Source organism: Henckelia pumila, chromosome 4, assembly GCF_033568475.1.
Source record: "Henckelia pumila isolate YLH828 chromosome 4, ASM3356847v2, whole genome shotgun sequence".
Taxonomy (NCBI): domain Eukaryota; kingdom Viridiplantae; phylum Streptophyta; class Magnoliopsida; order Lamiales; family Gesneriaceae; genus Henckelia; species Henckelia pumila.
Window position 1 is genome coordinate 113,050,054 of NC_133123.1, and position 13,437 is coordinate 113,063,490.

Genomic DNA, 13,437 nt, shown 5'->3' on the forward strand with positions numbered 1-13,437 from the left:
ATCCGCAATTCAAGAGACAAAACAATAAAGAATTCATTCACTGTTGGGTGCGATCATACTAGCATTAATGCACCAGATCCCATAAGAACTCCAAAGTTAAGCGTGCTTGGGCGAGAGCAGCACTAGGATGGGTGATCTCCAGGGAAGTCTTCGTTTTGCACCCCTTTTTCATTAATTTCTTTTTTTCTTACTTGTACTTCTTGTTTTTCCGATTCCTCGCCGTCCTATTTCCGACTCTTTAAGTCCAATCCGCGGATAGAAAAATGTAATAGACTTAATCACACGACGTGAACGTGCGATCTAAGGGATGCGGGCCGCTTCGGTGAGTCCCAGCGCGCCCTACGGGAAAAATACCCCGAAAGACCATCTTTGGGTTATAATTTGAGCTTCTCCGTCTCTTAGACCGAGATACTTGCTGTAGGTATCGAGAGGAGCTTCGTGTGAGCAGGCTGAAGCTCCCGTAACTCTTAGCCGATCGAAAGTTATGTCCGTTTGAAACTGCAGCTCCTGTTCCACCGATCCGCAATTCGAGAGACAAAACAATAAAAAATTCATTCACTGTTGGGTGCGATCATACCAGCACTAATGCACCGGATTCCATCAAAACTCCGAAGTTAAGCACTCCTAGGCGAGAGCAGTACTAGGATGGGTGACCCCCTGGGAAGTCCTCGTGTTGCACCTCTTTTTTCATTAATTTCTTTTTTTCTTACTCGTACTTCTTCTTCTTTCGATTTCTCGCCGTCCTATTTCCGACACTTTCAGTCCAATCCACGGATAGAAAAGATGCAATAGACTGAATCATACGATGTGAACGTGCGATCTTGGTGACGCGGGCCGCTTCGGTGGGTCCCAACGCGACATACGGGAAAAATGCCCCGAAAGACCATCTTCGTTTTGGAATTTCAGCGTCTCCATCTCTTTAACCGAGATACGCACTATAGTTATCGAGTGGAGCTTCGCGTGAGTAGGCTGAAGCTCCAGTAACTCTCAGCCGATCAAAAGTTATGTCCGTTTGAAACTGCAGCTCCTGTTCCTCCGATCCGCAATTCGAGAGACAAAAAAATAAAGAATTCATTCACTGTTGGGTGCGATCATAGCAGCACTAATGCACCAGATCCCATCAGAACTCCGAAGTTATGCGTGCTTGGAAAGAGCAGTACTAGGATGGGTGACCCCCTGGAAAGTCCTCGTGTTGCACCCCTTTTTTTATTAGTTTTTTTTTTATCTTACTCGTACATCTTGTTCTTCCGATTCCTCTACGTCCTATTTCTGTCTCTTTCAGTACAATCCATGGATAGAAAAGATGCAATAGACTGAATCACACGACGTGAACGTGCGATCTGGGTGACGCGGGCCACTTCGGTGGGTCCCAGCGTGCCCTACGGGAAAAATGCCCCCAAAGACCATCTCCGGGTTTGAATTTGAGCTTCTCCGTCTCTTAGACCGAGATACGCGCTGTAGGTATCGAGAAGAGCTTTGCGTGAGCAGGTTAAGGCTCCCGTAACTCTAAGCAGATCGAAAGTTATGTCCGTTTGAAACTGCAGCTCCTGTTCCTTCGATCCGCAATTCGAGAGACAAAACAATACAGAATTCATTCACTATTGGGTGCGATCATACCAGCACTAATGCACCGGATCCCATCAGAACTCCAAAGTTAAGCTTGTTTGGGCGAGAGCAGTACTAGGATGGGTGACCCCCTGGGAAGTCCTCGTGTTGCACCCCTTTTTCATTTATTTCTTTTTTTCTTACTCGTACTTCTTGTTTTTCCGATTCCTCGCCGTCCTATTTCCGACTCTTTCAGTCCAATCCACGGATAGAAAAGATGCAATTAGACTTAATCACATGACGTGAACGTGCGATCTGGGTGACGCGGGCCTCTTCGGTGGGTCCCAGCACTCCCTACGGGATAAACGCCCCGAAAGACAATCTTCGGGTTGTAATTTGAGCGTCTTAGTCTCTTAGACCGAGATACTTGCTGTTGGTATAGAGAGGAGCTTCGCGTGAGCAGGCTGAAGCTCCCATAACTCTTAGCCGATCGAACGTTATGTCTGTTTGAAACTGCAGCTCCTGTTCCTCCAATCCGCAATTCGAGAGACAAAACAATAAAGAATTCATTCACTGTTGGGTGAGATCATACCAGCACTAATGCACCAGATCCCATCAGAACTCCGAAGTTAAACGCGCTTGGGCGAGGGCAGTACCAAGATGGGTGACCCCCTGGAAAGTCCTCATGTTGTACCCCTTTTTTCATTAATTTCTTTTTTTATTACTCGTACTTCTTGTTCTTTCGATTCTTCGCCATCCTATTTCCGACTCTTTTAGTCCAATCCGCGGATAGAAAAGATGCAATAGATTGAATCATACGATGTGAATGTGCGATCTGGGTGACGCGGGCCACTTCGGTGGGTCCCAGCGCGACATACGGTAAAAATGCCTCGAAAGAACATCTCCGTTTTGGAATTTGAGCCTCTCCGTCTCTTTAACCGAGATACGCACTATAGGTATCGAGTGGAGCTTCGCGTGAGAAGGCTGAAACTCCAGTAACTCTCAGCCGATCGAAAGTTATGTCCGTTTGAAACTGCAGCTCCTATTCCTCCGATCCGCAATTCGAGAGACAAAAAAATAAAGAATTCATTCACTGTTGGATGCGATCATACCGGCACTAATGCACCGGATCCCATCAGAACTCCAAAGTTATGCGTGCTTGGGCAAGAGCAGTACTAGGATGGGTGACCCCCTGGGAAGTCCTCGTGTTGCACCCCTTTTTTTATTAGTTTTTTTTTTCTTACTCGTAGATCTTGTTCATCCGATTCCTCTCCGTCCTATTTCCGACTCTTTCAGTCCAATCCGCGGATAGAAAAGATGCAATAAACTGAATCACACGACGTGAACAAGCGATCTGGGTTACGGGGCCACTTCGGTGGGTCCCAGTGTGCCCTATGGGTAAAATGCCCCCAAAGACCATCTCCGGGTTTGAATTTGATCTTCTCCGTCTCTTAGACCGAGATACGCGCTGTAGGTATCGAGAAGAGCTTCGCATGAGTAGACTAAAGCTCCCGTAACTCTCAGCAGATCGAAAGTTATGTCCGTTAGAAACTGCAACTCCTTTTCCTCCGATCCATAATTCGAGAGACAAAACAATAAAAAATTCATTCACTGTTGGGTGCGATCATACCAGCACTAATGCACCGGATCGCATCAGATCTTCGAAGTTAAGCGTGCTTGGGCGAGAGCAGTTCTAGGATGGTTGACCCCTTGGGAAGTCCTCGTGTTGCAACCATTTTTCATTAATTTCTTTTTTTCTTACTCGTACCTCTTGTTATTCCGATTCCTTGCCGTCCTATTTCCGACTCTTTCAGTCCAATCTGCGGAGAGAAAATATGCAATATGTATCGAGAGGAGCTTCGCGTGAGCAGGCTGAAGCTCTCGTAAATCTTAGCCGATCAAAAGTTATGTCCGTTTGAAACTGTAGCTCCTGTTCCTCCGATCCGCAATTCTAGAGAGAAACAATAAAGAATTCATTCACTGTTGGGTGGGATCATACCAGCACTAATGCACCGGATCCCATCAGAACTCTGAAGTTAAATGTGCTTGGGCGAGAGCCGTGCTAGGATGGGTGACCCCCTGTGAAATCCTCGTGTTGCACCCCTTTTTTCATTAATTTCTTTTTTTCTTACTCGTACTTCTAATTATTTCGATTCCTCGCCTTTCTATTTCCGACTCTTTCAGTCCAATCCGCGGATAAAAAAGATGCAATAGACTGAATCATACGATGTGAACGTGCGATCTGGGTGACGCGGGCCGCTTCGTTGGGTCCCAGCACGACATACAGGAAAAATACCCCGGAAGACCATCTCCGTTTTGGAATTTGAGCGTCTACATCTCTTTAACTGAGATACGCACTATAGGTATCGAGTGGAGCTTCGCGTGAGCAGGCGGAAGCTCCAGTAACTCTTAGCCGATCGAAAGTTATGTCCGTTTGAAACTACAGCTCCTGTTTCTCCGATCCGCAATTCGAGAGACAAAAAAATAAAGAATTCATTCACTATTGGGTGTGATCATACCAGCACTAATGCACCGGATCCCATCAGAACTCCGAAGTTATGCGTGCTTGGGCAAGAGCAGTACTAGGATGGGTGACCCCCTGGGAAGTCCTCGTGTTGCACCCCTTTTTTAATTACTTTCTTTTTTTCTTACTCATACATCTTGTTCTTCCGATTCCTTTCCGTCCTATTTCCGACTCTTTCAGTCCAATCCACGGATAGAAAAGATGCAATAGACTGAATCAAACAACGTGAACGTGCGATCTGGGTGACGCGGGCCACTTCGGTGGGTCTCAGCGCGCCGTACGGGAACAATGCCCCCAAAGACCATTTCCAGGTTTGAATTTGAGTTTCTCTGTCTCTTAGACCGAGATACGCGCTGTAGGTATCTAAAAGAGCTTCGCGTGAGTAGGCTGAAGCTCCCGTAACTCTCAGCAGACCGAAAGTTATGTCCGTTTGAAACTGCAGCTCCTGTTCCTCTGATCCGCAATTCGAGAAACAAAAAAATAAAGAATTCATTCACTGTTGGGTGCGATCATACCAGTACTAATGCACCGGATCCCATCAGAACTTCAAAGTTAAGCGTGCTTGGGCTAGAGCAGTACTATGATGGGTGACCCCCTGGGAAGTCCTCGTGTTGCACACCTTTTTCATTAATTTCTTTTTTTCTTACTCGTACTTCTTGTTTTTCCGATTCCTCGCCGTCCTATTTCCGACTCTTTCAGTCCAATCTGCGGATAGAAAAGATGCAATAGACTTAATCACACGACGTGAACGTGCGATCTGGGTGCCGCGGGCCGCTTTTGTGGGTCCCAGCACACCCTACTGGAAAAATGCCCCGAAAGACCATCTCCGGGTTGTAATTTGAGCGTCTCCATCTCTCAGACCGAGATACTTGTTGTAGGTATCGAGAGGAGTTTCGTGTGAGCAGGCTGAAGCTCCCGTAACTCTTAACCGATCGAAAGTTATGTCCGTTTGAAACTGCAGCTCCTGTTCCTCCGATCTGCAATTCGAGAGACAAAACAATAAAGAATTCATTCACTGTTGCATGCGATCATACCAACAATAATGCACCGGATCCCATCAGAACTTCGAAGTTAAGCGTGCTTGGGCGAGAGCAGTACTAGGATTGGTGACCCCATGGGAAGTCCTCGTATTGCACCCCTTTTTTCATTAATTTCTTTTTTTCTTACTCGTACTTCTTGTTCTTTCGATTCCTCGCTGTCCTATTTCCGACTCTTGTAGTCCAATCCGCGGATAGAAAAGATGCAATAAACTTAATCATACGATGTGAACGTGCGATCTAGGTGACGCGGGTCGCTTCGGTAAGTCCCAGCGCGACATACGGGAAAAATGGCCCGAAAGACCATCACCGTTTTGGAATTTGAGGGTCTCCGTCTCTTTAATTGAGATACGCACTATAGGTATCGAGTGGAGCTTCGCGTGAGCAGGCTGAAGCTCCCGTAACTCTCAGCCAATCGAAAGTTATGTCCGTTTGAAACTGCAGCTCCTGTTCCTCCGATCCGCAATTCGAGAGACAAAAAAATAAAGAATTCATTCACTATTGGGTGCGATCATAGCAGCACTAATGCACCGGATCCCATCAGAACTCCAAAGTTATGCGTGCTTGGGTAAGAGCAGTACTAGGATGGGTGACCCCCTGGGAAGTCCTCGTGTTGCACCCTTTTTTTTTTTAGTTTCTTTTTTTCTTACTCGTACATCTTGTTCTTCCGATTCCTCTTTCCGACTCTTTCAGTCCAATCCGCGGATAGAAAAGATGCAATAGACTGAATCACACGACGTGAACGTGCGATCTAAGTGACGCGGGCCACTTCGGTGGGTTCCAGCACGCCCTACGGGAAAAATGCCCCCAAAGACCATCTCCGGATTTGAATTTGAGCTTCTCCGTCTCTTAGACCGAGATACGCTCTGTGGGTATCGAGAAGAGCTTCACGTGAGCAGTCTGAAGCTCCCGTAACTCTCAAGTGATCGAAAGTTATATCCCTTTGAAACTGCAGCTCCTGTTCCTCCGATCCGCAATTCGAGAGACAAAACAATAAAGAATTCATTCACTGTTGGGTTCGATTTTACCAGCACTAATGCACCGTATCTCATCAGAACTTCAAAGTTAAGCGTGCTTGGGCGAGAGCAGTACTAAGATCGGTAACCCCCTGGGAAGTCCTCGTGTTGCACCCCTTTTTCATTAATTTTTTTTTCTTACTCGTACTTCTTGTTTTTCCGATTCCTCGCCGTCCTATTTCCGACTGTTTCAGTCCAATCCGCGGATAGAAAAGATGCAATTAGACTTAATCACACGACGTGAACGTGTATCGCCCAGAATTTTCTTAGGTGATTTCGCATGCATAACTAGGAAATAATTAAATTAAAATTTAGAAAATGGGTTAAATGACTTTATGTGGATTACGTGAATTTATTTGCATGATTCAAATATTATTTATAACATTTAACCCGCATTTATGTTATTTATGAGATTTTTAGAAATAAAGTTTTTCGATCGCGTAGTCGGGACCGTGGACGGACGAGATATATGGATTTTATTCTAAATATTTTTGAGATAATTTTAAGAGCCTTAATATTATTTTAAGGTATTATTTTCATAAAATAAAAGTTTTTATATATATAGTTATATATGAAAGCAATTTTCACAAAAATAAGCTATTTAAAAGACTTTTAAGGAGTTTTAAAAATTATATATATATATATATATATATTACAAAAATTACTCAGAAATTATTTAATTTTAAGAGTTATATTTTTATATTAACTTGATATATTATCTTCCAAAAATCTAAATAAATAAGTAAAATATATCTAGCTTATTTTCTTCAATCCTTCTTCACGTAGAATACCTAGCCGCCATCTCTTCTCTTCTTCATCGTTCGTTAGCAGAAAACCCACTTGCACACACAAGTTTTGAAGATTTTAAGCAAAATATTGTAGATCGTTCGTCCCGGTGATCGCCGTACGCGCCATATTATCATTTTCTTCGAAATAGTCAAGAAAGGCACGTTTGAATTCTCTTTTTGGCCACCATTTAAGTTTTATATTCTGATTCTTGCATGAAAACCATTGATATTACATGTGTGTTAGATTTTTATAAAGAATATGCAACCATGTTGAACAGTATATGTTCTTTTCCCATATTTTCTCACGTTTTTCTTTGCTTTTCTGATATGGTTCGGATCAGGATGTTGGCAGGGGGTTAGGGACGTGTTTTAGGGTCCTTAGAGTTGAGTGGTGTAGTCGGTTTGGGGCTGGAATGGTCAGACATGAAGCTGTTGGTTTCTGGTGCATGGTTCGCGCAGGTTCAGGGTTATGAGGAAAGGGGGTTTGTTCTCCTTCTTCAGGCCATGGATTTGTGCGTGGTTTGTTGTGTTATAACCGTATGGATGTTAGATAGGTCTAGGAAGTGGTTTCATGGTCATTGGTGGTCTGAGCAAGCCGCACGATGGAAAACGCCGCAACTTCTTGCGTCTACGCGTGAGCTGCAGATGGGCAAGATTCCAAAGCTTCGTTCTCACTCCATAGTCGATGGTTTGGTCTGGTTTTTGGCTTGTTAGAAACATCTAGGAGTGGGCTATACTTGGATGGTGGTACTCCAGTCATTGGTGACCGGAGTTGGCCGGCCAAATGCCGGAATTAGGTGATGCACGCGGCAGCAGCTTGGGAAGAAAGGAGGGATCGGGTTCTAGGTTTTAGGGCAGATCCGGGTCGGGTCTGGGTCCTGGGTTGGGTCAGTAGGGTCATGGGTCATGTCAGGTTGGTCTGGGTCCAGGTTAGGTGGTCCGGGCTCGGAGATTTTTTTTTTTAAGTATTTAATTATTTATTGTATTTTTTTGCTAAATTAATTAGTTATAAAATTATTTGGACCTCCAAATAATTTTATTTGGGCCTCAAATATTTTATTTAAGTTAGCCCAATGATTTTTATGGGCTCGTGGGCCCATAGAAATTTTTGGATCAGTCTGTGAATTTTTGGGCCTGTCTAAAAGTTAATGGGCTTAAGTCTAAGGAGTCAGCAGCCTGAACCAATCCATGAAAATTATGCATGGTCCGTAAATATATATTTAATTATTGCATGAATATTTTAAGTAATAAAAAGTATTGTTTTTACATTTATTATTAAATAATTAAATATATATTTACGGGCAATATTTTATGAAAATAAGATCATGAAAAATTTTATGTATGTGCGTGATGCTATATGTATATGTGCGATGCTGGGCAATGAAAAATATTTTAAGGGAGTTGAAGTGGGTGTGTGATAACCTACGGGATTGGAGATGGGATGCCTAGGCCCGGAGACCTTTGCATATGACACGGGACTGTGGGTTGAGATACTGGGGCCCGATTGCCTTTCCATACGATTATGATTATGTTTCCTATAGATCCGGGGTCAGCCTGGTGAAGGGGCCAAGAGGTAGGGATCCCACCGCCACGCACGTTGGTTTTAGATTGATCAATCGACATGACACGTCACAAAACATGGATATAACCTTCAGATTTTTAAATGATGATAGGCCCTTATTATGATGCATGATGATTACGTATGATTATGTATGCTATGTTACGTGATGATTATGATACATGTATTATAAGGACATGCATGGATATATATATTATTTATTATGTATCTTGCATGTATTATGTGGTGCATCATTTTTATTCATGTTGTTACTATGAGATAGAATGTGCTGAGCCTCTAGGCTCACTAGACTTAAATGGTGTAGGTGAGCAAGAAATAGATCTAGAGAATGTTGCTTCGACTGGTGGTGAAGACGTATGAGCTCCCGACGGCCGGCTAGCCCGTGACCATTGCTCTAGTCAAGTTTTCAATGAATTGAATGTTATTATGTTTTCCGCACATGTTTTATGATTTGATTATGGGTTTATGGATTTTAGGTGAGAATTTTTTAATGAGAGGTTGATGATGATTTTATTGCATGAGTTATACTTATTTTGTTTGCAAGCAAATTCTTATTATGGATTTTTGTGGGAACATTTTTATGGAAAATTGTTTATGTTTATAATTATTTTAAAAAGTAATTATTTATTATATATATATATATATATACGTTTTAATTAATTATATATATATATATATTATATTAAGTATTGTTTTATTTACTCATTTATAGATGCATGATTTTTAAATATATTTTATATTTAGATATTTACCTATTAAAAAAAAATTTGAGTAGTATTAGAACATAGTCGTTTCAGAACGTGCGATCTGGGTGATGCAGGCCGCTTCGGTGGGTCCCAGCATGCCTTACGGGAAAAAAGCCCCAAAAGACCGTCTTCGGGTTGTAATTTGAGCGTCTCCGTCTTTTTAACCGAGATACTTGCTGTAGGTATCGAGAGGAGCTTCGCGTGAGCAGGCTGAAGCTCCCGTAACTCTTAGCCGATCGAAAGTTATGTCCGTTTGAACTGCAGCTCCTGTTCCTCCGATCCGCAATTCGAGAGACAAAATAATAAATAATTCATTCACTGTAGGGTGCGATCATACCAGCACTAATGCATCGGATCCCATCAGAACTTTGAAGTTAAGCGTGCTTGGGCTAGAGCAGTACTAGGAAGAGTGACCCCCTGGGAAATCCTCGTGTTGCACACTTTTTTTCATTAATTTCTTTTTTTCTTACTCGTACTTCTTGTTCTTCCGATTCCTCTCCGTCTTATTTCCGACTCTTTCAGTCCAATCCGCGGATAGAAAATACGCAATAAACTTAATCACATGACGTGAACATGCGATCTTGGTGACGTGGGCCGCTTCGGTGGATCCCAGCGCGCCCTACGGGAAAAATGCCCCAAAAGACCATCTCCGGGTTGTAATTTGAGTGTCTCCGTCTCTTAGACCGAGATACATGTTGTAGGTATCGAGAGGAGTTTTGTGTGAGCAGGCTGAAGCTCCCGTAACTCTTAACCGATCGAAAGTTATGTCCGTTTGAAACTGCAGCTCCTGTTCCTCCGATCCGCAATTCGAGAGACAAAACAATAAAGAATTCATCCGCTGTTGGGTGCGATCATACCAGCACTAATGCACCGGAACCCATTAAAACTCCGAAGTTTAGCGTGTCTGGGCGAGAGCAGTACTAGGATGGTGACCCCCTGGGAAGTCCTCCTGTTACACCCCTTTTTTCATTAATTTCTTTTTTTCTTACTCGTACTTCTTGTTCTTTCGATTCCTCGCCGTCCTATTTCCGACTCTTGTAGTCCAATCCGCGGATATAAAAGATGCAATAAACTGAATCATACGATGTGAACGTGTGATCTGGGTGATGCGGGCCGCTTTAATGGGTCCCAGCACGACATACGGGAAAAATGCCCCGAAAGACCATCTCCATTTTGGAATTTGAGCGTCTCCGTCTCTTTAACCGATATATGCACTATAGGTATCGAGTGGAGCTTCGCGTGAGCAGGCTGAAGCTCCAATAACTCTCAGTCGATCGAAAGTTATGTCCGTTTGAAACTGCAGCTCCTGTTCTAGCGATCCGCAATTCGAGAGATAAAAAAATAAAGAATTCATTCACTGTTGGATGCGATCATAGCAGCACTAATGCACCGGATCCAATCAGAACTCCAAAGTTATGCGTGCTTGGGTAAGAGCAGTACTAGGATGGGTGACCCCCTGGGATGTCCTCGTGTTGCACCCCTTTTTTTATTAGTTTGTTTTTTTCTTACTCGTACATCTTGTTCTTCCGATTCCTCTCCGTCCTATTTTCGACTCTTTCAGTCCAATCCGCGGATAGAAAAGATGCAATAAACTGAATCATACGACGTGAACGTGCGATCTGGGTGACGCGGGCCACTTCGGTGGGTCCCAGCGTGCCCTACGGGAAAATGCCCCCAAAGACCATCTCTGGGTTTGAATTTGAGCTTCTCCGTCTCTTAGACCGAGATACGCGCTGTGGGTATCGAGAAGAGATTCACGTGAGCAGGCTGAAGCTTTCGTAAGTCTCAGCAGATCGAAAGTTATGTCCGTTTGAAACTGCAGCTCCTGTTCCTCCGATCCGCAATTCGAGAGACAAAACAATAAAGAATTCATTATTGTTGGGTACGATCATACCATCACTAATGCACCGAATCCCATCAGAACTTTAAAGTTAAGCATGCTTGGGCGAGAGCTGTACTAGGATGGGTGACCCCCTGGGAAGTCCTCGTGTTGAACCCCTTTTTCATTAATTTTTTTTTTCTTACTCATACTTCTTGTTTTTCCGATTCCTCGCCGTCCTATTTCCGACTCTTTCAGTCCAATCCGCGGATAGAAAAGATGAAATTAGACTTAATCACACGACGTGAATGTGCGATCTGGGTGACGCGGGCCGCTTCGGTGGGTCCCAATGCACCCTTTGAGAAAAACGCCCCGAAAGACCATCTCCGGGTTGTAATTTGATCGTCTCCGTCTCTTAGATCGAGATACTTGCTGTAGGTATCGAGAGGAGCTTCGCGTGAGCAGGCTGAAGCTCCCGTAACTCTTAGCCGATAGAAAGTTATGTCCGTTTGAACTGCAGCTCCTGTTCCTCCGATCCGCAATTCGAGAGACAAAGCAATAAAGAATTCATTTACTGTTGGGTGAGATCATACCAGCACTAATGCACTAGATCCCATCAGAACTCCGAAGTTAAGCGTGTTTGGGCTAGAGCAGTACTAGGATGGGTGACCCCAGGAAAGTCCTCATGTTGCACCCCTTTTTTCATTATTTTCTTTTTTTCTTGCTCGTACTTCTTGTTCTTTCGATTCCTCGCCGTCCTATTTCCGACTCTTTCAGTCCAATCCGCGGATAGAAAAGAGGCAATAGACTGAATCATACGATGTGAACGTGCGATCTGGGTGACGCGGGCCGCTTCGGTGGGTCTCAGCGGGACATACGGGAAAAATTCCCCAAAAGAACATCTTTGTTTTGGAATTTGAGCATCTCTGTCTCTTTAACCGAGATACGCACTATAGGTATCGAGTGGAGCTTTGCGTGAGCAGGCTAAAGCTCCAATAACTCTCAGCAGATCAAAAGTTATGTTCGTTTTAAACTGCAGCTTCTATTCCTCCGATCCGCAATTCAAGAGACAAAAAAATAAAGAATTCATTCACTGTTGTGTGCGATCATACCAGCACTAATGCACCGGATCCCATCAGAACTCCGAAGTTATGCGTGCTTGGGCAAGAGCAGTACTAGGATGGGTGACCCCCCGGGAAGTCCTCGTGTTGCACCCCTTTTTTTTTATTAGTTTTTTTTTCTCTTACTCGTACATCTTGTTCTTTCGATTCCTCTCCGTCCTATTTCCAACTCTTTCAGTCCAAAGATGCAATAGACTGAATCACATGACGTGAACGTGCGATCTGTTGACGCGCGCCTTATGGGAAAAATGCCCCCAAAGACAATCTCCGGGTTTGAATTTAAGCTTCTCCATCTCTTAGACCGAGATACGCACTGTAGGTATCGAGAAGAGCTTTGCTTGAGCAGGCTAAGCTCCCGTAACTCTCAGTAGATCGAAAGTTATGTCCGTTTGAAACTGCAGCTCCTGTTCCTCCGATCCGCAATTCGAGAGAAAAAATAATAAAGAATTCATACACTTTTGGGTGCGATCATACCAGCACTAATGCATCGGATCCCATCAGAAATCCGAAGTTAAGGGTGCTCGGGTGAGAGAAGTACTAGGATGGGTGACCCCCTGGGAAGTCCTCGTGTTGTACACCTTTTTTCATTAATTTATTTTTTTCTTACTCGTACTTCTTGTTCTTTTGATTCCTCGCCGTCCTATTTCCGAATCTTTCAGTCCAATCCGCGGATAGAAAAAATGCAATAGATTGAATCATACGATGTGAACGTGCGATCTGGGTGACGCGGGCCTCTTCGGAGGGTCCCAGCGCGACATACGGGAAAAATACCCCGAAAGACCATCTTCATTTTGGAATTTGAGTGTCTCCGTCTCTTTAACCGAGATAGCACTATAGGTATCGAGTGGAGTTTCGCATGAGCAGGCTGAAGCTCCAGTAACTCTTAGGCGATCGAAAGTTATGTCCGTTTGAAACTGCAGCTCATGTTCCTCCGATCCGCAATTCGAGAGACAAAAAAATAAAGAATTCACTCATTGTTGGGTGCGATCATACCAGCACTAATTCACCTGATCCCATTAGAACTCCGAAGTTATGCGTGCTTGGGCAAGAGCAGTACTAGGATGGGTGACCCCCTGGGAAGTCCTCGTGTTGCACCCCTTTTTCATTAATTTCTTTTTTTCTTACTCGTACTTCTTGTTTTTTCGATTCATCGCCGTCTTACTTCCGACTCTTTTAGTGCAATCCGCGGATAGAAAAGATGCAATAGACTTAATCACACGAAGTGAACGTGCGATCAAGGTGATGCGGGCTGCTTCGGTGGG

At 43.9% G+C, this 13,437-nt stretch overlaps 15 non-coding genes and 6 pseudogenes across 15 annotated transcripts; all 21 read left to right on the plus strand.

The window, feature by feature from the left end:
• Nucleotides 1-45: 45 nt before the first annotated feature.
• On the plus strand, nucleotides 46-164 carry LOC140869464 (5S ribosomal RNA; annotated as a pseudogene).
• A 399-nt stretch (nucleotides 165-563) lies between these two features.
• Nucleotides 564-682, plus strand: LOC140868986 (5S ribosomal RNA). The gene has a single exon (XR_012146380.1). It is a non-coding gene; the product is annotated as a 5S ribosomal RNA (ribosomal RNA).
• A 401-nt stretch (nucleotides 683-1,083) lies between these two features.
• Nucleotides 1,084-1,201, plus strand: LOC140869612 (5S ribosomal RNA; annotated as a pseudogene).
• A 402-nt stretch (nucleotides 1,202-1,603) lies between these two features.
• On the plus strand, nucleotides 1,604-1,722 carry LOC140870373 (5S ribosomal RNA). The gene has a single exon (XR_012147337.1). It is a non-coding gene; the product is annotated as a 5S ribosomal RNA (ribosomal RNA).
• Nucleotides 1,723-2,123: 401 nt separating this feature from the next.
• LOC140869368 (5S ribosomal RNA) lies at nucleotides 2,124-2,242 on the plus strand. The gene has a single exon (XR_012146749.1). It is a non-coding gene; the product is annotated as a 5S ribosomal RNA (ribosomal RNA).
• A 401-nt stretch (nucleotides 2,243-2,643) lies between these two features.
• On the plus strand, nucleotides 2,644-2,762 carry LOC140868144 (5S ribosomal RNA). The gene has a single exon (XR_012145575.1). It is a non-coding gene; the product is annotated as a 5S ribosomal RNA (ribosomal RNA).
• A 399-nt stretch (nucleotides 2,763-3,161) lies between these two features.
• On the plus strand, nucleotides 3,162-3,280 carry LOC140868882 (5S ribosomal RNA). The gene has a single exon (XR_012146281.1). It is a non-coding gene; the product is annotated as a 5S ribosomal RNA (ribosomal RNA).
• Nucleotides 3,281-3,530: 250 nt separating this feature from the next.
• LOC140868808 (5S ribosomal RNA) lies at nucleotides 3,531-3,649 on the plus strand. Its single transcript, XR_012146209.1, has one exon. It is a non-coding gene; the product is annotated as a 5S ribosomal RNA (ribosomal RNA).
• A 401-nt stretch (nucleotides 3,650-4,050) lies between these two features.
• Nucleotides 4,051-4,169, plus strand: LOC140870352 (5S ribosomal RNA). Its single transcript, XR_012147316.1, has one exon. It is a non-coding gene; the product is annotated as a 5S ribosomal RNA (ribosomal RNA).
• Nucleotides 4,170-4,570: 401 nt separating this feature from the next.
• On the plus strand, nucleotides 4,571-4,689 carry LOC140868354 (5S ribosomal RNA). The gene has a single exon (XR_012145776.1). It is a non-coding gene; the product is annotated as a 5S ribosomal RNA (ribosomal RNA).
• Nucleotides 4,690-5,089: 400 nt separating this feature from the next.
• Nucleotides 5,090-5,208, plus strand: LOC140869257 (5S ribosomal RNA). The gene has a single exon (XR_012146640.1). It is a non-coding gene; the product is annotated as a 5S ribosomal RNA (ribosomal RNA).
• Nucleotides 5,209-5,609: 401 nt separating this feature from the next.
• On the plus strand, nucleotides 5,610-5,728 carry LOC140868868 (5S ribosomal RNA). The gene has a single exon (XR_012146267.1). It is a non-coding gene; the product is annotated as a 5S ribosomal RNA (ribosomal RNA).
• A 392-nt stretch (nucleotides 5,729-6,120) lies between these two features.
• On the plus strand, nucleotides 6,121-6,239 carry LOC140869576 (5S ribosomal RNA; annotated as a pseudogene).
• A 3,319-nt stretch (nucleotides 6,240-9,558) lies between these two features.
• On the plus strand, nucleotides 9,559-9,677 carry LOC140869303 (5S ribosomal RNA). Its single transcript, XR_012146682.1, has one exon. It is a non-coding gene; the product is annotated as a 5S ribosomal RNA (ribosomal RNA).
• A 401-nt stretch (nucleotides 9,678-10,078) lies between these two features.
• LOC140869702 (5S ribosomal RNA) lies at nucleotides 10,079-10,196 on the plus strand (annotated as a pseudogene).
• A 401-nt stretch (nucleotides 10,197-10,597) lies between these two features.
• Nucleotides 10,598-10,716, plus strand: LOC140869655 (5S ribosomal RNA; annotated as a pseudogene).
• A 399-nt stretch (nucleotides 10,717-11,115) lies between these two features.
• Nucleotides 11,116-11,234, plus strand: LOC140869252 (5S ribosomal RNA). The gene has a single exon (XR_012146635.1). It is a non-coding gene; the product is annotated as a 5S ribosomal RNA (ribosomal RNA).
• A 399-nt stretch (nucleotides 11,235-11,633) lies between these two features.
• On the plus strand, nucleotides 11,634-11,751 carry LOC140869646 (5S ribosomal RNA; annotated as a pseudogene).
• A 401-nt stretch (nucleotides 11,752-12,152) lies between these two features.
• Nucleotides 12,153-12,271, plus strand: LOC140867861 (5S ribosomal RNA). The gene has a single exon (XR_012145301.1). It is a non-coding gene; the product is annotated as a 5S ribosomal RNA (ribosomal RNA).
• A 364-nt stretch (nucleotides 12,272-12,635) lies between these two features.
• Nucleotides 12,636-12,754, plus strand: LOC140868557 (5S ribosomal RNA). Its single transcript, XR_012145969.1, has one exon. It is a non-coding gene; the product is annotated as a 5S ribosomal RNA (ribosomal RNA).
• A 400-nt stretch (nucleotides 12,755-13,154) lies between these two features.
• On the plus strand, nucleotides 13,155-13,273 carry LOC140868444 (5S ribosomal RNA). Its single transcript, XR_012145862.1, has one exon. It is a non-coding gene; the product is annotated as a 5S ribosomal RNA (ribosomal RNA).
• Nucleotides 13,274-13,437: the final 164 nt, after the last annotated feature.